General features: G+C 47.2%; 1 pseudogene; it reads left to right on the top strand.

Annotated features, from left to right (window-relative positions):
* The first annotated feature begins 3,453 nt into the window (after positions 1-3,453).
* LOC130541193 (cell division cycle protein 27 homolog) lies at positions 3,454-21,353 on the top strand (annotated as a pseudogene).
* Positions 21,354-22,092: the final 739 nt, after the last annotated feature.

Raw genomic sequence — 22,092 nt, 5'->3', positions numbered from 1 at the left:
AGGTAAATTCTGCGTGTGGGACCCTTCAGCCTTCGCGGTCTGGGCGGGGGTCCTGGCCAATGCGCGTGCGCGCAATCCCGCAAGGGCCCCCCAGCCCCCCGTCCACCCGCCTCCTTTCTCCCAGGCAAAGCACCTCCAAGTAAACCCACACACAACCTGTCGGAGGCAGAACGGTAGCCCCTCGGCGGCCGGCCGGCGCACGCGTCGCCTGCCCAAGCCCACCGCGATCGCTCACACAGCCGGCGCGCACCCACCAGAGGGGAGCACTGGACCTGAGTTTGCCAGACCAGGCGGAGCCCTTCCCTGCATGGGAGGGGCACGTCTCCCTCTACCGCCTCAACCCCCACACCAACGAGCTCCCTTAGGACCCACTTGCAGACACCGCGGCGGTGACTGGAGGACGGGGCGCTGGGGGTGGGAACCACACACCACCGCTGGGCCTCAGGCACCTGAGGGATAAGCTGGAGGTGGGAAGGGGGAGCCGGGCGCGGTAGGCTCACGCCTGTCATCCCCGCCCTTTGGGAGCAAGGGAAGGTGGATCCCTCGATCCGGAGCCCTGGCAACATGGTGAAACCTTGTATTTTGTCTCTAAAAAAATACAAAAACTACCTGGTTTCCTAACCTGGACACAAGTTAATAAATAGATAAATAGGCCGGTCGCGGTGGCTCACGCCTGTAATGCCAGCACTTTGGGAGGCCGAGGCAGGCGGATCACGGAGGTCAAGAGATAGAGACCATCCTGGCTACCACAAGAACCCCGTCTCTACTCAAAATACAAAAAATTAGCCAGGTGTGGTGGCGGGCGCCTGTAGTCCCAGCTACTTGGGAGGCTGAGACAGGAGAATGGCATGAACCCAGGAGGCAGAGCTTGCAGTGAGCCGACATCACGCCACTGCACTCCAGTCTGGGCAAGAGAGCGAGACTCCATCTCAAAAAATAATAAGAAAAATGAATAGATTAAAATTGAAAATTTAAAAAAAAAAAAACGTAGCCGGGCGGGTGCAATTGTTCACTCCTGTCATCCCAGCCCTTTGGGAGGCCAAGGTGGGCAGATCACCTGAGGTTGCCAGTTTGAGACCCGCATGACCCACATAGAGAAATGCCGTCTCTACTAACAATACAAAATCAGCCGGGTGTGGTAGCACATGCCTGTAATCCCAGCTACTCAGGAGGCTGAAGCAGGAGAATTGCTTGAACACGGCAGGAGGAGGTTGCGGTGAGCCATGACGGTGCTGTTACACCCCAGCGTGGGCAACAAGAGTGAAACTCTGTCCAAAAATAAAATAAAATAAGTGCTGTATTCTGTAATTTTTACTTCCTACCCTGAGAAGAACATAATACAGCTGTTGTCTTTCCGCCTGCCTGCCGGCCGGCCTGTGACAGGGCCTCACTCTGTCTTTTGCCGAGGCTGGAGTGCAGTGACACCATTATGGCTCACTCACTGCAGCCTCAAGGTCCTCAGGGTTAGGCAATTCCTCAAGGGATCCTACAGCCTCAGCCTCCCAAAATGTTGGGAGTACAGACGTGAGCCACCAGCACCCTGCCTGAGTTAATACATCTGGTCTCATTACATCTTAACCACACACTCATGAAGAACTCAAGTCAAGAGACAGTCTGTAAGAGACTCTCAGCATTCTCTTCTGAAAGCAGTGAGGTGGATGGCGGCCCTTGTCCTGAGCTCCTGGGGTTTTAGGTGACCATGCATAGAGGAGAGATTTCCAGTGTTTCCAGAAAGGCACGAGCCACAGTCACTGGGGCATCCAAGCACGAGATGGGGTTTCTGACAGCGATGTAAGGGCCAGGAAGGGCCAGAATCTGCCAAGGCCCATGTCCCAGGCTGGGGTCGATGGAACCCAAGGTAGAGGGAGTCGGCAGTCCGCACAGAGAGAGCTCCAACCCTAGGCCCCACTATGCAGACCGAATCAGAAGGAAGAGAGTCCTTCATCCTACATGCCACATCCCTCCACTGAACTTGGGAGTGCATCCATTTTCCAAATATGAGGTGACTCTCGCTTTGCAATGGATCACAAGGGGCCGGGCTTCCCAGAGTCGGCAGGGTAAAGAAGTCATTCTGGCTTGGCCTCCCCCATCCCCTGGTAACTGGTGAGTTTATTTATTATTATTATTATTATTATTATTATTATTATTATTATTATTATTATACTTTAAATTTTAGGGGACATGCGCACAATGTGCAGGTTAGTTACATATGTATACATGTGCCATGCTGGTGTGCTACACCCATTAACTTGTCATCTAGCACTACATATTATCTCCTAATGCTATCCCTGCCCCCTCCCCCACCCCACAACAGTTCCCAGAGTGTGATGTTCCCCTTCCTGTGTCCATGTGTTCTCATTGTTCAATACCCACCTATGAGTGAGAACATGTGGTGTTTGGTTTTTTGTCCTTGTGATAGTTTACTGAGAATGATGATTTCCAATTTCATCCATGTCCCTACAAAGGACATGAACTCATCATTTTTTATGGCTGCATAGTATTCCATGGTGTATACGTGTCACATTTTCTTAATCCAGTCTATCATTGTTGGACATTTGAATTGGTTCCAAGTCTTTGCTATTGTGAATAGTGCCACAATAAATATACATGTGCATGTGTCTTTATAGCAGCATGATTTATAGTCCTTTGGGTATATACCCAGTAATACGATCGCTGGGTCAAATGGTATTTCTAGTTCTAGATCCCTTTTCCATCCCCATCAAGCTACCAATGACTTTCTTCACAGAATTGGAAAAAGCTACTTTAAAGTTCATATGGGACCAAAAAAGAGCCTGAATCTCCAAGTCAATCCTAAGCCAAAAGAACAAAGCTGGAGGCATCACACTACCTGACTTCAGACTATACTACAAGGCTACAGTAACCAAAACAGCATGGTACTGGTACCAAAACAGAGATATAGATCAATGGAACAGAACAGAGCCCCCAGAAATAATGCCACAAATCTACAACTATCTGATCTTTGACAAACCTGAGAAAAACAAGCAATGGGGAAAGGATTCCCTATTTAATAAATGGTGCTGGGAAAACTGGCTAGCCATATGTAGAAAGCTGAAACTGGATCCCTTCCTTACACCTTATACAAAAATCAATGCAAGATGGATTAAAGACTTAAATGTTAGACCTGAAACCATAAAAACCCTAGAAGAAAACCTAGGTATTACCATTCAGGACATAGGCCTGGGCAAGGACTTCATGTCTAAAACACCAAAAGCAATGGCAACAAAAGCCAAAATTGACAAATGTGATCTAATTAAACTAAAGAGCTTCTGTACAGCAAAAGAAACTACCATCAGAGTGAACAGGCAATCCACAAAACTGGTGAGTTTAAATGAGCCCAGGCTGGCCGGGCCGGAGCCGCTATTGGGGGGAGGGTGGTGGGAGGGGTGGAAGGGGTACCTGAGGCACTGCAGAAATTGGGTCTGAGCCTCGAGGATGACGGTGCTGCAGGAACCCCTCCAGCCTGCTACATGGCAAGCACTAAACCACTATGCTTACCGAGATGGGGTTTTCCCCGCAGAATGCCTTTATGCAGAAGTACACTCAGAAGAAGCCTTGTTTTTTCTGGCTACCTGTTCTTACTACCCAGGAAAGGCCTATAACACATATAGTCTCTTCAAAGTACACAGTTTTCCTACACTGCAATGCAAATACCTGCTTGCAAAATGTTGTGTTGATCTCAGCAAGCTTGCAGAAGGGGAACAAATCTTATCTGGTGGAGTGTTCCATAAGCAGAAAAGCCATGATGATATTGTTACCAAGTTTGGTGATTCAGCTTGCTTTCCCCTTCCATTGTTGGGACATGTATATTGCAAGACAGATCAGCTTGTCAAAGGATCAGAATACTACCAAAAGTGCCTTAGTTTAAATCCTTTCCTCTGGTATCCCTTGAATCATTATGTGAAATAGATGAAAAGCCAGATCCTGACCAAACATTTAAATTCACATCTTTACAGAACTTTAGCAACTGTCTGCCCAACTCTTGCACAACACAAGTACCTAATCATAGTTTATGTCACAAACAGTCTGAGACCTTTCTTACGGAAACACCCCAGGACACAACTGAATTAAACAGATTGAATTTAGAATCTCCCAATTCAAAGTATTCCTTGAATACAGATTCCCCAGTGTCTTCCATTGATTCAGCTGTAATTTCATGTGATACTGTCCAACTGGGAACAGGAACTTCCATATTATCAAACAGGTTCAAAATAAACCAAAAACTGGTCGAAGTTTATTAAGAGGACCAGCAGCTCTTAGTCCATTAACCCCAAGTTTTGGGATTTTGCCATTAGAAACCCCAAGTCCTTGAGATGGATCCTATTTCCAAAACTACACTGATACACCTTCTGTAATTGATGTGCCATCCACCAGAGCCCCTTCAAAAAAGTCGGTTGCCAGAATTGGCCAAACTGGAGCAAAATCTGTCTTCTCACAGAGTGGAAATAGCCGAGAGGTAACTCCAATTCTTTCACAAACGGGAAGTCCTGGTCCATAAACAAGTACAACACCTCAGGTATTGAGCCCCACTATGACATCTCCCCCAAATGCACTGCATCAAAAAAGTTCACAAGTCTTTACTAGTGACAGTTCCACAACCAAGAAGAATAGGAAGAAATTAAAAATGAAGTTTCCACCTAAAATCCCAAACAGAAAAACAAAAAGTAAAACAAATAAAGGAGGAATAACTCAGCCTCATATAAATGACAGCCTGGAAATTACAAAATTGGACTCTTCCATCAATTCAGAAGGGAAAATATCCACAATCACACCTGAGATTCAGGTATTAATCTACAAAAAGCAGCAGCAGAAGGCTTGATGAGGCTTCTTCCTGAAAAGGGGAAAGGTTATTTAGCTTTGTGTTCATACCACTGCAAAGAAGCTATAAATATTTTGAGCCATCTACCTTCTCACCACTACAATTCTGGTTGGGTACTGTGCCAAATTGGAAGGGTCTATTTTGAACTTTCAGAGTACATGCAAGCTGAAAGAATATTCTCAGAGGTTAGAAGGATTGAGGATTATAGAGTCAAAGCCATGGAAATCTACTCTACAACACTTTGGCATCTTCAAAAACATGTTGCTCTTTCAGTTCTGTCAAAAGACTTAACAGACATGGATAAAAATTCACCAGAGGCCTGGTGTGCTGCAGGGAACTGTTTTAGTCTGCAACAGGAACACGATATTGCAATTAAATTCCTCCAGAGAGCTATCCAAGTGGATCCAAATTATGCTTATGCCTATACTCTATTAGGGCATGAGTTTGTCTTAACTGAAGAATGGACAAAGCATTAGCTTGTTTTTGAAATACTATCAGAGTCAATCCTAGACATTATAATGTATGGTAAGTGGTAATGAAGTGTAAAGACAAAGTCTTGTTGATGGTGCTGGTAGTCAATAATTTTTCTTGTTAGATAGCTCTTTATTTTCCTGATTTTGGTTAATAATACTTAGGGGTGATACATACTGTTCAATAACTTCAAACTAACATGTTTTCTTATGAAATGAATGTCTTTAACAAACTCTTAATTTAACTAATGATAATAGAATACCAGATCCTTACACTCAACAGTTTCAGTCTTCTACCAAACTTTTGCAGATACCATAGTTGGGTTTTGTTTGTTTGCTTGTTTAGTTTTGTTAATTGATTTGCTACTTTTTCTTCGAACACATAAATGGTGATTGGGACAAAAAGTGCTTGGGAACTTGGAAAGGAATAGCATAATTCACTTACTGGGTAATAGAAAAAAACCCTGAAAAAAATCACTAGTTGCTGCTTTTTGACAGTGTTCCAGTTTATTGAGTTACTATTAAGAACTTAGTGTACCCTTTTATTTAGCAGTATCTCTGTTTTACTTTTTTGTACTTGGGTATAAGTAGACACATCGGAAATTACTACCAGGTCATATTGTTATCAACTGAATAACATGAAAAATTTTGGTCCTACTTCTGCCTCAACACCATACTTACTGTTGACATTTATTGTATTTTTCTGGACTGACTTAAAAGTTTAAATATCAAGAGAATGTCAGGCACGGTGGCTCATGCCTGTCATCCCAGCACTTTGGGAGGCCGAGGCAGGTGGCTCACAAGGTCAAGAGATTGAGACCATCCTGGCCAACATGGTGAAACCCCGTCTCTATTAAAAGTATAAAAATTAGCTGGGCATGGTGGCAGATGCCTGTAGTCTCAGCTACTCGGGAGGCTGAGGCAGGAGAATCGCTTGAACCCAGGAAGTGGATGTTGCAGTGAGCCAAGATTACGCCATTGCACTCCAGCTTGTGCCACAGAGTGAGACGCTGTCTCAAGAAAAAAAAAAATACAATAAAATACAATAAAATAAATAAATAAATAAATATCAAGAGAAAGTATAATTCTGAAGTCATAACTCTGTGGTAGTTTTTGTCAGATAGGGTTATCTTTGGAGTTAATTATTATAGCAGTGGTTTATCACTTGATTTCCTTCTAAATCTGAAGCATTATATTACTAAAACATTTTTTGATTTGTGAATATGTTGTTTAATGGATTCTATCTCATTTTACAGTAGTAGTTGCAGTGCCTGAAAGGTTGCCAAAAAAAAAGTGCTAGCTTTTGCTGACCAATGTAACAATCAACTTGCCAATACTGCCTTCTCTTCCAATAGCTATGTTCTCCATAATATTTTAAGAACTCAGTTCTTCATAAGACTTGTGTTGTTTTTTATTTTTTCTCAAGTCTGGTTGATCCTTGTCTTGTTCTTTTTTAAATGTGTATTGTCTGTTCAGCTATTTTGCAAGAGCCACATTCTTAAAAAACTTAACCATATCAAAAATTGTGTTTAAAGGAGGATTATTCAGATCGGCAAGCTTTTACTAGGAGAAGTTTAAATGCTGACTTATTTAGGTAACTCTAAATACTGAGCAACTTTATTCTAACTACAAAATAGATAGACTTTCTTTTGTTTTCACTTTCACTATCATTATCACCGTGTTTAATACCTTTTCTCCATCTATAACACAATTATAACGATACACAAAGCCACTCAAATAAAGCAGATATATTTTGCTTAAAAAAAAAAAGAAGTCATGATGTGACACACAATGAGGTGTGACTCGAATCTATAATCTCCAGTGAAAACCGATGAAACAGGGTCAAACCCCATGTCTACTAAAAATAAAAAAATGAGTCGGGCATGGTGGCGCTGAGGCAGAAGAATCGCTGGAACCCAGGAGGCAGAGGTTGCAGTGAGCTGAGATCACGCCACTGCACTCCAGCCGGGGGGGACAGAACAAGACTCCATCTCAGAAACAAACAAACACACAAAGACAATAAAGGTGTTTAACTCAATGTGTCAGGCTCAGGTCTCTTGACAGGATACATCCAGCACCTGGGGAAACGTCGAGGGGTGTGGTGGAATCTATTCTGTGGCCTCAAGGAAGGGTTTGAGAGATAGCCCCGCAAACGTGATGGCCTAAGGAAGCCCCTCCGTCCAAGAAGCGATATTCATTTGCATCCTGTAGCCACCCACGAGGGAGAATCAGGCTTTCTACAGACCCCCCACCCCCCACCCCACCCCACCGCACCCCTCTGCCTAGTGAAATGAGCTCTCCCTCCGTCAGGCTCTATTCGCGCCAAGTGGTTTTGTAACCTCCAGCGTGTGTGCCTGGGTTGCAGGATGGGGTGAGGCCGGCTGTGGACAAAGGAGGCGATAAAGCAGCGGTGTCCCACGGGTGCCCGGGACGTGGGACGTGAGTGGGGTGGCCAGAGCCTAGGGAACTCATCGCCTGTCAGGACGCCTCCCCTCCTGGTCCCCTCTCTGACCTATGCTCCACATCTTTGCAGTTCAGTGGGGACCTTGTGGGTGGAAGTCGCCATCCCTTTGGACTTTAGCCGAGGATGGCCAGGCTCCCAAGAGTCTCCCCGGAGTCGGGTCCTTGGGCAGGCTCACAAGGATGCTGACAGTGATGATGATGGTGATGTAAGTTGGAGGCCTTGGGCCAATGCAGAGGTATCCGTTTGACCTCAGTGGGAGAAGTCAGCTTTGCGGAGTCCCGTGCTTCCTTCCAGAGACTCATCCAGCACTAGCAAGCATGGTCCCAAGGATCCCAGCTCCCAGCAGAGCCACTTTTGTTCACACAGGATCCTGGGCAAGAAAGTTCTCAGCACGTTTAGGCCTCCTAGCCAAAAAGCCAAAGCTACCTCTGGGATTTTTTTCAAAGGGCCAGTGGTTCCACAATGGGCTGTGGGTAGTTGTGGAAATGGAGAGAAGTGTTTGCAGATACACATTTGAGACAGAACGGACAGGGCTTGGTCACAGGTCATGTAGGACACGAGCAGATGCACATTGAGAAAACCCTCCCAGCATCCTAGGTGAACAGAGGTATGCCTTTTTGAGACAGTCGAGGGAGAGGCAACCCCAGATTTTAAGGTTGGATCTTTATTAATATGTAGTATCTATGAGGTTTCCAAGTCAAGAAATCAACTTGCCAGTTCTGTACAGCATTCTGTAGGGAGATCATATCTGAGATGCCTAAAGTTAAGAATTCAGGCCATGGTAATGGATTAGATTAGATGTACTTGAACTTATTTTGCAAAGAAAGAGAGGGTGGGAGATAGCAAGAGCCAGAGAGTGAGCAAGAAAGAGAGAGACAGAGACTGAGAGAGACAGACAGAGAGATACAAAGATACACAAAGAGAAAAAGAGAGAGAGACAGACAGATAAAGACACAGAGAAAGACAGAGATGGACAGAGAGAGAAACAGAAAGAGAGATAGAGACAGAAAGAGAGAGAGACAGACAGAGACAGAGACAGACAGACAGACAGGAAGACCGACAGGCAGAGAAAGAGAGTAAGACAGAAGGCAGACACACACACAAAGAGAGAGAGACAGAGACAGATGGAGAAACAGAGAGAAAGAAAGAGACAGACAGAGAGAGAGAAAGAGACAGAGAAAGACAGAGACAGACAGAGGGAGAGAGAGACAGAAAGAGAGAGACAGAGACAGAGAGAGAAACAGACAAGGAGAGAGAGAGACAGACAGACAGGCAGAGAAAGTAAGACAGAAGACAGACACAGAGAGAGAGACAGGGAGAGAGAGAGAGACAGAGAGACAGAGACAGAGAAACAGACAGGCAAAGAGAGAGAGAGAAAAAAACAAGAGAGAAAAAAACAGGGAGAGAGAGAGACAGACAGAGAGACAGGGAGAGAGAGCAAGAGAGAGAGACCAACAGACAGACAGACAGGCAGAGAAAGAGAATAAGACAGAAGACAGACACAGTGAGAGAGACAGAGAGAGAGAGACAGAGACAGCGAGATAGGAAAGAGAGATACAGACAGACAAAGAGACAGACAGACAAAGACAGAGATGGACAGAGAGAGACAGAGAGAAACAAAGAGAGAGAGAGAGACAGGCAGGCAGAGAAAGAGAGTAAGATAGAAGACAGACACAGTGAGAGAGACAGGCAGAGAGAGACAGATAAAGACAGAGAGAAAGAAAGAGAGAGACAGACAGAGATGGAGTGAGAGAGACCGAGAGAAACAGACAGAAAGAGAGACAGAGACAGAGATGGAGAGAAACAGACACGGAGAGAGAGAGACAGTGAAAGACAGACAAACAGAGAGAGAGAGACAGACAGGCAGGCAGAGAAAGGGAGTAAGACAGAAGACAGACACAGTGAGAGAGACAGGCAGAGAGAGAGAGAGAGAAATAGGCAGAGAGAGAGAGACAGAGAGAGAGAGAAGACAGAGAAAGAGAGAGACAGAGACAGAGAGACAGAGAGAGGAGGAGGAAGGGCGTGCTCAGGAAATAATTACACATATTTTATAATGCTTTTGATCCCGTAAACAGTGGCTGGGGTGGTCTTTGAAAACAACAGCAACAACAGCAACAAGAGCAGCAGCAGCAGCAAGAGCAGCCGCAGCATTCACTTACAGATTTCCAGAAAATAAGATGCTCTGAAGTATAGTAAATATCAACCGGCTCTCACTACACGTTGAGAGATTCACAAAAGCGCTAGTTAACAACAGGAGAAAACAGCAGCTAACATGTCTTGGGGAAAATATATGTCCTCCTGAAAATTGGGGATTTCTACTTCATCTGAAAAGAAATACATACGAAAAAGGAAAAACACAAACAAAACAAAACAACAAACACGGACCAAGGCACCGTCCCTGGAAATCTTAAGTGAGCAAAGTATTAGTTTTCAGAAAGCGTTTCAATTCTGGGCAAATACTAAGAAGGTCCAGACTAGAGCTGTGACACCATTCCCATTGTGAAACTATGCCGGCGGGAGGGCGAGAAACTAAAACATCATGATAAAAAGTGATTGAGACCCAGCCAGGGTGAAGCTTTCCTAGGGAGGGAGGCCTGAAGAAGGAAGCTGGGGAAAACCCCAAAACTGCAGACCTGCCCGCTTGCCCACGCGGGTCAAGGGCTATGCCATCGGCCCAAGCTGTCTCTGGGGAAGTGGGACCGTGCCACCCCCATCTTCAAAAACCATGGCCACTGAGTGAGGCCTGACGCCCACCGTTGCAAATGTCAGCCTAGCAAGAATGAGATCTCTGGCAAGGGGTGGGAGAAGGGGAGAGAAGAGGGAGGCGCACCTGGGTGGCTCTGGAAGGTTTCCAAGCAGGGTGTTGGGAGGCGGGGGGTAGGGGTTTTGGGGGGAACCCACCTAACTGATTCACTAAATGAAGGTAAAGGGACATAGGTAGTGGGGGGAGCCAGGCGGCGACTTGAAAATTAAACTGACCCCTCCTAAAACCCAAGTAGAAGAGTCAATGCGCATGAAAGAAACCAACACACATAGAAAACTAAAGCGCTAATCAAAGAAAAATAGGGCCCCCGCCAGGGCGGAGGTTCCCTAGGCAACCAGGTAGAGAGGGAGGGGCCTCCAGAAGGGAGAGAGAGAAACCCGTTGCCCCAGGCTCGGTGAAGTCCGGGAGACCTCCCTCTGTGTCACCTCGACTTTCAATAACAGTGGCCACTAAGTGATGCCCGAAGACAACCGATGCCTGCAAGTGTCAGTCAGCACGGAAAAGAATGCATTTATTTATTTATTTATTTATTTATTTATTTATTTATTTATTTATTTAGAGATAGAGTCTCACTCACTCTACAGCCCGGGCTGTAGTGCAGTGGCGCGATCTCGGCTCACTGCAGCCTCTGCCTCCCAGGTTCAAGCGATTCTCCTGCCTCAGCCTCCCGAGTAGCTGGCATTACAGGCACCTGCCCCACCGCGCCCGACTCAATTTAATATTTTTAGTAGAGACGGGGTTTTGCTGTGTTGGCAAGGCTGGTCTCGAACTCCCAACCTCAGGTGATCCACCCGCCTCGGCCTCCCAAACTGCTGGGATGACAGACGTGAGCCACCGCGCCTGGCCTTAAACGTGTATTTCTCAGTCGAGGAGCTTATCAGGGAAATACAAGAAGTAGGGATGCCACACATGACAGAGAGAAAAGTTGGAAAATGCCCCTTCCATCCAAGTGAGGATCCGGCCTCGACCTCCCAAAATCATGCACCGAGTGGCGAAGCCTAGCAAGGCCTGTCTGTCTAGATTCCTCTCGGCCTCTCTAAGCAGGTGCTTCTCACTTTCTTGGAAGGGGCAGGGCCCTCCCCAGCACGGGGGCTCTGACAGACTGACAGAGAAAGAGACAGACATAGAAAGACAGAGATGGACAGAGAGAGACAGAGAGAAACAGAAAGAAAGAGAGAGAGACAGAGACAGAGAGAGAAACAGACAGTCAGGGAGGGAGAGAGACAGAGAGAGAGAGAGACAAACAGAGAGAAATAAACAGAAACAGAGAGAGAGACAGAGAAAGAGAGAGAAACAGACACACAGAGACAGACAGAGACAGACAGAGAGAAACAGAAAGAGAGAGAGATGGAGAGAGAGAGAGAGAAAGGGAGGGAGAGAGAGAGACAAACAGAAAGGCAGAGAAAGATTAAGACAGAAGACAGACACAGTGAGAGAGACAGGCAGAGAAAGAGAGAGACAGAGACAGAGAGAAAGAGAGACAGAGAAAGACAGAGATGGACAGAGAGAAACAGAAAGAGAGAGAGATAGAGAAAGAGAGAGAAACAGACAGGGAGGGAGAGAGACAGAGAGAGAGAGACAGGCAGGCAGAGAGACAGAGACAGAGAGAAACAGACAGAAAGAGAGAGACGGAGAGAGTGAGAGATAGAGAGAGAAACAGAAAGAGAGGGGGAGAGAGAGACAGACAGACAGACAGAGAAGGAGAGTAAGACAGAAGACAGACACAGTGAGAGAGACAGGCAGAGGGAGAGAGAGACAGAGAGAAAGAAAGAGAGAGACAAACAGAGAAAGAGACAGACAAAGATGGACAGAGAGAAACAGCAAGAGAGAGAGACAGGGAGAGAGAGAGAGAGAGACAGACAGACAGGGAGAGAAAGAGAGTAAGACAGAAGATAGGCACAGAGAGAGAGAGAAAGAGAGAGAGAAAGAGAGAGAGAGACAGTCCGGGTGTGGTGGCTCACTCCTGTCATCCCAGCACTTTGGGAGGCCAAGGCGGGCGGATCACGAGCTCAGAAGATTGGAGATCGAGACTATCCTGGCTAACACGGTGAAATCCCGTCTCTACTAAAAATACAAAAAATTAGCCAGGCTTGGTGGCGGGAGCCTATAGTCCCAGCTACTCCGGAGGCTGAGGCAGGAGAATAGCGTGAACCTGGGAGGTGGAGCTTGCAGTGAGCCAAGATGGCACCACTGTACTCCTGCCTGGGTGACACAGTGAGACTCCCTCTGAAAAAAAAAAAGAAAAAGAAAGAGAGAGACAGACAGACAGAGGAAGAGAGGAAGAGATAGAGAGAAACAGACAGAGAGAGAGAGACAGAGAGAGAGAGAGAGGGAAACGGAAAGGCAGGGAGGGAGAAAGAGAGAAAGAGAGAGACAGGCAGAGGAAGAGAGTATGGCAGAAGACAGACAGTGAGAGAGACAGGCAGAGAGAGACAGACAGAGACAGAGAGAAAGAGGGAGACAGAGAGAGATGGAGAGAGAGACAGAGAGAAACAGAAAGAGTGAGAGACAGAGAGAGAGTGAGAGAGAGAGACAGAAAGGGAGGGAGAGGGACAGACAAAGAGAGAGACAGAAGGGTAGAGAAAGAGAGTAAGACAGAAGATAGGCACAGAGAGACAGAGAGAGAGAGTGATAGAGACAGACAGAGAGACTCAGAAAAAGAAATAGAGAGACAGACAGAGAGACAGAGAAAAAAGAGACAGACAGACAGAGACAGAGAGAAACAGAGACAGACACAGAGAGAGAGAGAGAAACAGACAGAAAGAGAGAGACAGAGAGAGAGAGAAACAGACAGGGAGGGGGAGAGAGAGAGACAGACAGGCAGAGAAAGAGAGTTAGAAGACAGACACCGTGAGACAGGCAGAGAGAGACAGAGATAGAGAGAAAGAAAGAGACAGACAGATAGACAGAGAAAGAGACAGATAGAGAAAGACAGAGATGGACAGAGAGACAGAGAGAAATACACAGAAAGAGAGGTCCTGGCCCAGTAGCAATACAGTGTCTTTTCTTTCATTTTCTCTTTCTTTTCTGGTTTTCTTTTCTTTTCTTTTCTTTTCTTTCCTTTCCTTTCCTTTCCTTTTCTTTTCTTTCTTTCTTTTTTACATTTATTTATTTATTTGTTTGGAGACCAAGTCTCACTCTGTCACCCAGGCTGTAGTGCAGTGGCGCCATCCCGGGTTACTGCAACATCTGCCTTCCAGATTCAAGCTATTCTCCCACCTCAACCTCCTGAGTAGCTGGGATTACAGCTGTCTGCCCCACTGCGCCCAGCTCAGTTTCTTATTTTCAGTAGAGACAGGATTTCCCCATGTTGTCTAGGTTGGTCTTGAACTCCTGACCTCGTGAAACACCCACCTCGGCCTCCCAAAGTGCTGGGATGACAGACGTGTGCCACTGTGTTCAGTGTACAGCGCCATTTCTTAGAAATCACTCATGGGAACACACACTTATATGTCATGTGTAGAGATTTTATTTATTTATTTATTTATTTATTTATTTATTTATTTTATTTTATTTTATTTTATTTTATTTTGCACCAGAAGGTGGGGGGACAGAGTTTCGGTCTTGCTGCCCAGGCTAGAGTGCAATGGCATAGGGGACTCAAGGAGTCAACCTAAGGCAGAGAAGACACGTCATTCTGAGTGTAAGGGCCACAGCGAAAAGTGTAAAGGCCCGTGCTTTTAAAGGCTGAAATCCCGGCAGCTCAGGCCTGCCGTCCCAGCACTTTGGGAGGCCCAGGAGGGTGGATCGCTTGAGGTCAGGAGTTCAATACCAACGTGGCCAACATGAAGAAACCCCGTCTCTACTAAAAACAGAAAAATTAGCCGGCTGTCGTGGTGCACACCTGTAATCCCAGCTACAGAAGAAGAATCATTGGAACCTGGGAAGCAGAGGTTTCAGTGAGCCGAGAGAGTGCCACTGCACCACAGCCTGGGTAACAGAGCAAGAGAAACTCAGTCAAAAAAAAAGAAAAGAAGGAAAAAAAAAAAAAAAAAAAGAGGCCCAAATACTGCATTGTCGCTGAATGTTCCCCCAAAAGGCCGGAAACCCCCTGACTCAGGTCCAGGAGGTAGTGTTTCGTTTCACTTCTCTCTCTCTTTCCCTCTCTCCCTCTCTCTGTCTCTCCCTTCTCTCTCTTTCTCCCCTAACTTTCATTTCTTATTCAAACATACATGTGCAAGATTGTTACATAGGTAAACTTCTGACGGGGGTGTTCAGTGTGCAGATGAATTCATCAGCCGGATACTCAGCACAGGGCTCAACAGTTTTCATGGTTTTTTTTGTTTGTTTGTTTTTTCCTGAAGCTGTCTCTCCTTCCCCCCTTCCTCCCTCAAGTAGGCTCCCGCGTCTCTGGTCCCCCTGGTTCTGCCCACGCAGAACTCTCATCTATAAGTTCCCACTTACGGATGAGAACATGTGGTATTTAGCTAATCGTTGCTTTCATCTTCGGTGGTGGCGGTGAAAGAGGAATGACACTAAATAGACCCTTAGGACTCTCCCCTCCATTCCCACCCCATACCCCCTTCCCACACACACCCTCATTCCTGCACCCCCTCCTCAAATGCAGGAAAGGAAGAAAGACAAATTAAAGTAAGAGGTAAGCCTCCAAGGCGGTGGAGTCAGGGGATCTCAAAGGGTGAGCAAGGGATGGGGGTCGGGGGATGTCTTGGCTGAGCTTGCAACAATAGGGGACCGAGTTTCCAGCCCCACCACACCCGCTAATCCTCAGCGGCAGCCAGCCACTGGGTGGGGTTGTGCCTGTAACAGCTTCTGAATGGAGAGAAGCCCAAGGCGATGGAAGGCATCAGCTCCAACTCCAGGAAGGAAATAAGGCTTTGGGCATTTGAATGGGGCTTTAGAAGGCGGTGCTGCGGCTTCCAAAGTGATGCCCCTTGCCTCGCCTCACCTGGACCAGAGAGAGACTCCGTCTCAAAATCAATCAATCAATCAATCAATCAATAATAAAAAAATTCATCAATGGAAGAAAGAAAGAAAGAAAAGAAAGAAAGAAAGAAAGAAAGAAAGAAAGAAAGAAAGAAAGAAAGAAAGAAAGAAAGAAAGAATTAGTACAGCGGTCATGGTCTTGAATCATTCCCCAGAGTCCAGGTGCAGTGGCTCATGCCTACCACGCCAGCACTTTGAGACACTGGTTCAGGAGGGTTGCAACAAAATGATGAGACCCTGTCTGTGGAAAAACATAAAAATGAAGGCCAGGTGCAGTGGCTCACGCCTGCCATTCCAGCACTTTGGGAGGCCGAGGAGGGCGGATCACCTCAGGTTGGGAGTTCGAGACCAGCCTGACCAACATGGAGAAGCCCCGCCTCTACTAACAATACATAATCAGGCAGACGTGGTGGCATATGCCTGCAATCCCAGCTACTCAGGAGGCTGACGCAGGAGAATCGCTTGAACTTGGGAGGCAGAGGTTGCTGTGGGCCAAGATCGTGCCATTGCACTCCAGTCTGGGCAACAAAAGTGAAACTCTGTCTCAGGAAAATAAATAAATAAATAAATAAAAATGATCTGGGCACAGTGGCACCTGCCTGTGGTCCCAGGTACTCTACTCTGGAGGCTGAGGTGGGAGGATCACTTGAGTCCAGGAGCATCCATGCTGCAGTGAGTGAGTTATGATGGCACCACTCCCAGGGCGACAGAGCGAGACGCTGTCTCTAAATCAGTCAATCAATCAATCAGATCACTGGAAGGTGCTGTGTCTTACTTTCAAAGGGTGTCTCTTTAGGCCAAGCAGGCATGGTGCCTCACACCAGTAATCCCAGCATTTTGGGAGGCCGAGGTGGGAGGAAAGAAGGAAGGGAGGAAGGGAGGATGGGAGAAAAGAAGGAAGGCAGGAGGCAGTCAGTCAGGCAGGAAAGAAAGAAAAAGGAAAGAAAGAAAGAGAGAAAGAAAGAAAAAGATAGAAAGAAAGAAAGAAAGAAAGAAAGAAAGAAAGAAAGAAGAGAGAAGAAAAAAGAAGAGAGAAAAGAAAATAGAAAATGGGGAGGGGCATATCTCCTTGACTGGTAACTACCCAGGATACAGCTGACTGAAGCCTTGACCTGTGGGGCCTCAAGTGATCTTCTCCTTATCTCAGCCTCCTGAGTAGCTGCGACTACAGGTGGGTATCAGCACACAAAACTCATCTTATAACAATATTGTGATTATTATTGAGACAGAGTCTCGCTTTGTCTCAATAATTGCCATGGCACGATCTCAGCTCACTGCAATCTCGGCACCCCTGGTTCAAGCAACTCGCCCGCCTCAGTCTCCTGAGTAGTTGTGATTACAAGCTTATGCCACCAGGCCTGGCTAATTGTTCTATATTTCATCAAGATGGGGTTTTGCCATGTTGGCCAGTCTGGTCTTGAACTCCTGGCCTCAAGTGATCCACCCGCCTTGGCCTCCCAAAGTGCTGGGATGACAGGCGGGAGACACTGTGCCCAGCCCAGATAATCTTTTTAATAATTTGTAGAGAAGAGGTTTCGTCAGCCGCTGGGTAGAGCCTGGGGTGGGTTTTCCTCAGACTGCATACTGTGAAAAGGGTAAATTAGTGTGGTTTGTGAACTAGATGTGGAAATTGCCTGTGTGTGTGTGTGTGTGTGTGTGTGAGAGAGAGAGAAAGAGAGAGAGAGAGAGAGAGATCAATCCCACCGTGAGGACCTGGAAATGGTGTTTGATTTGGGTCCCTGTCTAGTCACCTCTCTGTTTCTAGATGACTGAGGATTCCACAAATGAAGTTCAGAAGTATCTATTGAGCTGTTTCTCCCTCTCATGCATCTCATCTGTGTGGTGGAGAAAGGGAAGAAAAGAGGTTCTGATGGGAAGTTGTCTTCATGCCTGAGGAAGCTGAAGGCAGGCTGACGGAAAGGAGGGCATCCTATGTGACATTTCCATACCTGGGCACCCTTTACAATGCTGGGGCTGCCAGTCCACCATGTACGTCACCCAACCCCCAAGAACAGCACAGTCCGGGGTGATCCAGTCCATCCCATCCGGCCCACCCGGGGCATCTGGTGGAAGTCTTCGTTGGAGGATTCAAAAGCAGTGTCAACGTGGTTCCCTTGGGGTCGCCAGGCAAAGGCCAGCCAGAGGAGGGTGGCGGGACGTGAAGGGGGGCGGGACATCAGCCTCAGAGCTCCCTGGAAGGTGGCAGGCAGCTGATGGGGGACCCTGAGCCAGAGACATCTGGCAGGTTATAGATCTGGAAGCCGCATCTGTCCTCTCGCATATCTCTCCCATGGAAAATCCCATGGCGGCGGTGGGAGCCTTGGCTGGGGGAGAAGTGGGGACAAGGCGGAGAGGGAAGGAGGCCCTAGGGAGGATTTAGCAACAAAAGCCCACCCAGCCAAGCTCCCTCCCTCCTATCGGGTCCAAGGTACACACTGGGAGGTGGCAAGAGAAAAGTTCACCCCTTGCTTTTTGTCTTTCTCTTTATTTTTTTATCTTTTTAATTTTACAAGAGATGCTCATTTCAACAACTAGATGGTAGATGTGATGGGAGAAGTTTCTAGGCCAGGAGTTTGAGAACAGCCTGAGCAACTGAGCAACACAAGTAGGAGAGCCCAGCTGAAAAAAATGTAAAAAAGAAGGAGGAGGAGGATGAAGAAAGAAAAGAAAAGAGAAGAAAAGAAGAGAAGAGAAAAGAAAAGAAAAAAGAAAAACAACCACCAAGAAAGTTAAAATTCTCCAATGGTACAGGCACAAAAAAGAGCAATTTCACATCTTTTCCCACAACATGGATAGAGCTGGAAGCAAGTATGTACTCAGTGAACTGCCTTCTGCTTACAAGTGGGAGGTAAACAGTGGGTACGCACATGGTCATCAAGATGGAAATAACAGACACTCCAAAAGGGAGGAGGAGGGTAGGAAGGGGACGAGGAATGAATAAATCACCCGTCGGAGACAACGTTCACCACGTGGGTATTGGATACACTGGAGGTCCACTTCTACAACTGGAGGCAGTAGTATGCCGATCTAACAAACAAGCACGTACACCCCCTGAGTCTGTAAAACACCAGAACAATGACGACAGGACCACCAGCAGCAGCAGCAACAACAACAACAAAACAGAAGCTGGAACACAAAACCACCACCACCACCAGAATCACCAGTTGGGGGTTGGGGGAGGGTGGCCATGCTCAAGGCCCTCAGGCTGAGTCCCCTCGGGTTTAAAAAAGAAAAGAGCAGACTCATTCCTGTCTGTAGGCAGGAAACATCCAATCAAAGTTCTCCATTGCTAGAAAGGGAAGTAGAATAAGGAGAAGGGCTTATTGATCTTCTTGTGATCTATCGAGACCATACATGTAGTAAAAAATTAAATTCAAACAGCAATACTTTCTACGCTGTTCAAAAGCATCGAAGATCGGACGCACCACACTCCATGGGGCTTGTGCCACTAGAAAGAAAAGGCAGGCCAGGCGCGGTGGCTCACGCCTGTCATCCCAGCACTTTAGGAGGCCGAGGCGGGCAGATCACGAGGTCAGCAGATCGAGACCATCCTGGCTAACATGGTGAAACCCGGTCTCTACTAAAAATACAAAAAATTAGCCGGGCCTGGTTTGGGCACCTGTAGTCCCAGCTATTCAGGAGGCTGAGGCAGGAGGATGGCGTGAAACCAGGAGGCAGAGCTTGCAGTGAGCCGAGATAGCCACTGCACTCTGGCCTGAGCGAAAGAGTGAGACTCCGTCTCAAAAAAAAAAAAAAAAAAAAAAAAAAAAAAGCCAGGCATAGTGCTGCATGCCTGTAGTCCCAGCTACTCAGGAAGCTGTGGTAGAACAGTCACTTGACCCAGCAGTTTGAGGCTGCAGTGAGCTATGATCATGCCACTGCACTCTGGCCTGGGTGACAGAGTGAAACCCCATCTCAAAACAAAGAACAACCAAAAACCTACAAGCATACTCAGAGATAGTGTGGGTTTGGTTCCAGACAACCACAATAAGGCAAATGTTACAATCAAGTTAGTCACATAAACATTTTGTTTCCCAGTGCTTATAAAAGTTATGCTTAAACTATGTTGTAGTGTAATGAGTATTTAATAATTATTAATTAATTAATTAGTAATCACATTATGTCTAAAAAACTGTGTACATACCTTAACTTAAAATACCTTATTGCTGAAAAATACTAATGAATATCTGAGCTTTACCAAGTCATAATCTTTTTGCTGGTGAGTGAAGGGGTGGCCTACCCCTCCCGACTTGTGGGTATTTCTAGTCAGGTGGGATGAGAGACTGAGAAAAGAATTAAGACACAGAGACAAAGTATAGAGAAACAACAGTAGGCCCAGGGGACTGGCGCTCAGCATACCAAGGACCTGCACCAGCACCGGCCTCTGAGATCCCTGAGTTTTTATTGGTTATTATTTTTATTATTTCAGCAAAAAGGAATGTAGTAGGAGAGCAGGGTGATAATAAGGAGAAGGTCAGCAAAAAACATATAAGCAAAAAAATCTATGTCATAATTAAGTTCAAGGGAAGGGACTATGACTGGACGTGCATGTAAGCCAGATTTATGTTTCTTTCCACCCAAACATCTCAGTGGAGTAAAGAATAACAAACCAGCATTACTGCAAACATGTGTCACCTCCCACAATAGGGCGGTGTTTCTCCTATCTCAGAATTGAACAAATGTACAATTGGGTTTTATACTGAGACATTCAATTCCCAGGGGCAGCGAGGAGACAGTGGCCTTCCTCTATCTCAACTGCAAGAGGCTTTCCTGTTTTACTAATCCACCTCAGCACAGACCCTTAACGGGGGTCAGGCTGGGGGACAGTCAGGTCTTTCTCATCCCATGAGGTCATATTTCAGACTATCACATGGGGAGAAAACTTAGACAATACCCTGCTTTCAAGGGCAGAGGTCTCTGCGGCTTTCTGCAGTGCATTGTGCCCCTCGTTTGTTGAGACTAGAGAATGGCGATGACTTTTACCAAGTGTACTGCTTGTAAACATTTTGTTAACAAGGCACATCCTGCACAGCCCTAGATCCCTTAAACCTTGATTTCATACAACATATGTTTTTGTGAGCTCCAGGTTGGGTCAAAGTGGCTGGGGCAAAGTGGCACAACCTTTCCTAGATCCGGCGCCACTGGGGGAGCTGAAGGACGTGGAAGAGCCCGCTCCGCTAGAACCATTCCTCAGCCAGGAAGAACACTTGGCTGTGCTGGAGGAGCTTTAGGACGCGGGGTTGGGGCGGGGTAGGGGCAGTGCGGTGGCCTCTGTTTTGCGGTGAACCTCTCACTGGATATGGAGAGGCGTGTCTTCCCTTCCAACTGACCTGCCTAGGATCCCTGAGTTCCAGGTCCCATGAGAGACTCCACTCAGAGGCGGGCTGCCATTCTTTTCTGAGCATCCCGGGGATCCCAGGGCCTGTCCAGGTACTGGGAGGCGGACTGTCTACTGCTCATGCGCGGGTTAGCAGGCAGCAGCCTAGGTTTTCTAACTAGCCTAGGTAGAGCTCTCATCCCTTCCCTCTTGCCCCCCACCTCGTTCTTCAGTGGGGCGGGCGGAGACCTCCATCCCGGGAAACACTGGCACGGGCAGACGCCAGGCCTTCTCTTCCTTCCGTGTCTCGAAACCTCTGCCTCCCCTCCCCACCGTCAATAGCCTACCCTTGCCCCGCCAGCTTCCTCGGCATCACCGTGGAGCGCCTGACAGCTAAATGCAGACCAGAGACCCCGCCCAAGCCGGGGTGCTGCCCTTTCTACGCGGGAGAGAATTCAGGCAGAGATGGAGAGGTGAACGGAGACAGAGAGGGAGGGAGAGATGGAGGGAGGAAAGAACGGATGGACCGAGGGGCCTTGGAAAGGATGGAGGGATAGAAGGAAGGAGAGAGGGAAGGAGGGAGGGAAGGAGGAAGGGAGGAACTGAGGAAGGGACAGAGGGAAAGAGGGAGGGAGGGAGCAAGAAACAGAGAGAGGAAGGCAGAGAGAAAAGCAGTCTTCTGCCTCCAGGACCAGCAGGATCTCGCACTCCGGAAAATGTTGGGTGCCCAGTGCAGGCTAAGTGCTCGACCCACAGCTGCGTCGGCCTGTGGGGCTCTCACTGGCCCTCTGGATCGCCAGCCTGGGTTAGAATTTCCTTTCCCAAGGAATGAGGGAATTGCCCAGAGAGCAATGAGCCGAGACTCGGGTGATTGTCCATTTTTCATCCACGTGGTTCACAGATGAGATAGCCCCACGTTGAGCCCCACGTTGAGCCCCACGCGAGGTGGATAGTCCCATCCACACAGGAGTCACATTCTGGCCGACTGAAGCGTGGTTTCGGGTTCCACATTCCTTTGCCTTCTGCAAGGGGGCCTGTTGCTCATGCGTCTCTGGCCCCCAAAGCGTGACCATGTTGATTGTTTGTTTCCCGAGCTCTGTGGGGACACAGAAACCTCCAGAGAAGTGTGGAAAAGCAGCATCGTGTCTTCACTCTCCTTTCCAGTTTCCTGTTGGGAAACAGGCCATAGTGGAGACTCCCCATGTTGCAGGAAACAGGAATCCATCGTCAGGCCGTGATGCACCAGGCGTTTCTTTTCTCTGTAGATTCGCTTTCGTTTTCTACATGAAAATGAAC

This window comes from Pan paniscus, chromosome Y (assembly GCF_029289425.2).
Source record: "Pan paniscus chromosome Y, NHGRI_mPanPan1-v2.0_pri, whole genome shotgun sequence".
Classification (NCBI taxonomy): Eukaryota; Metazoa; Chordata; class Mammalia; order Primates; family Hominidae; genus Pan; species Pan paniscus.
Note: the sequence above shows the minus strand (reverse complement) of the source record. Positions and strands in the feature narration are given on the sequence as shown.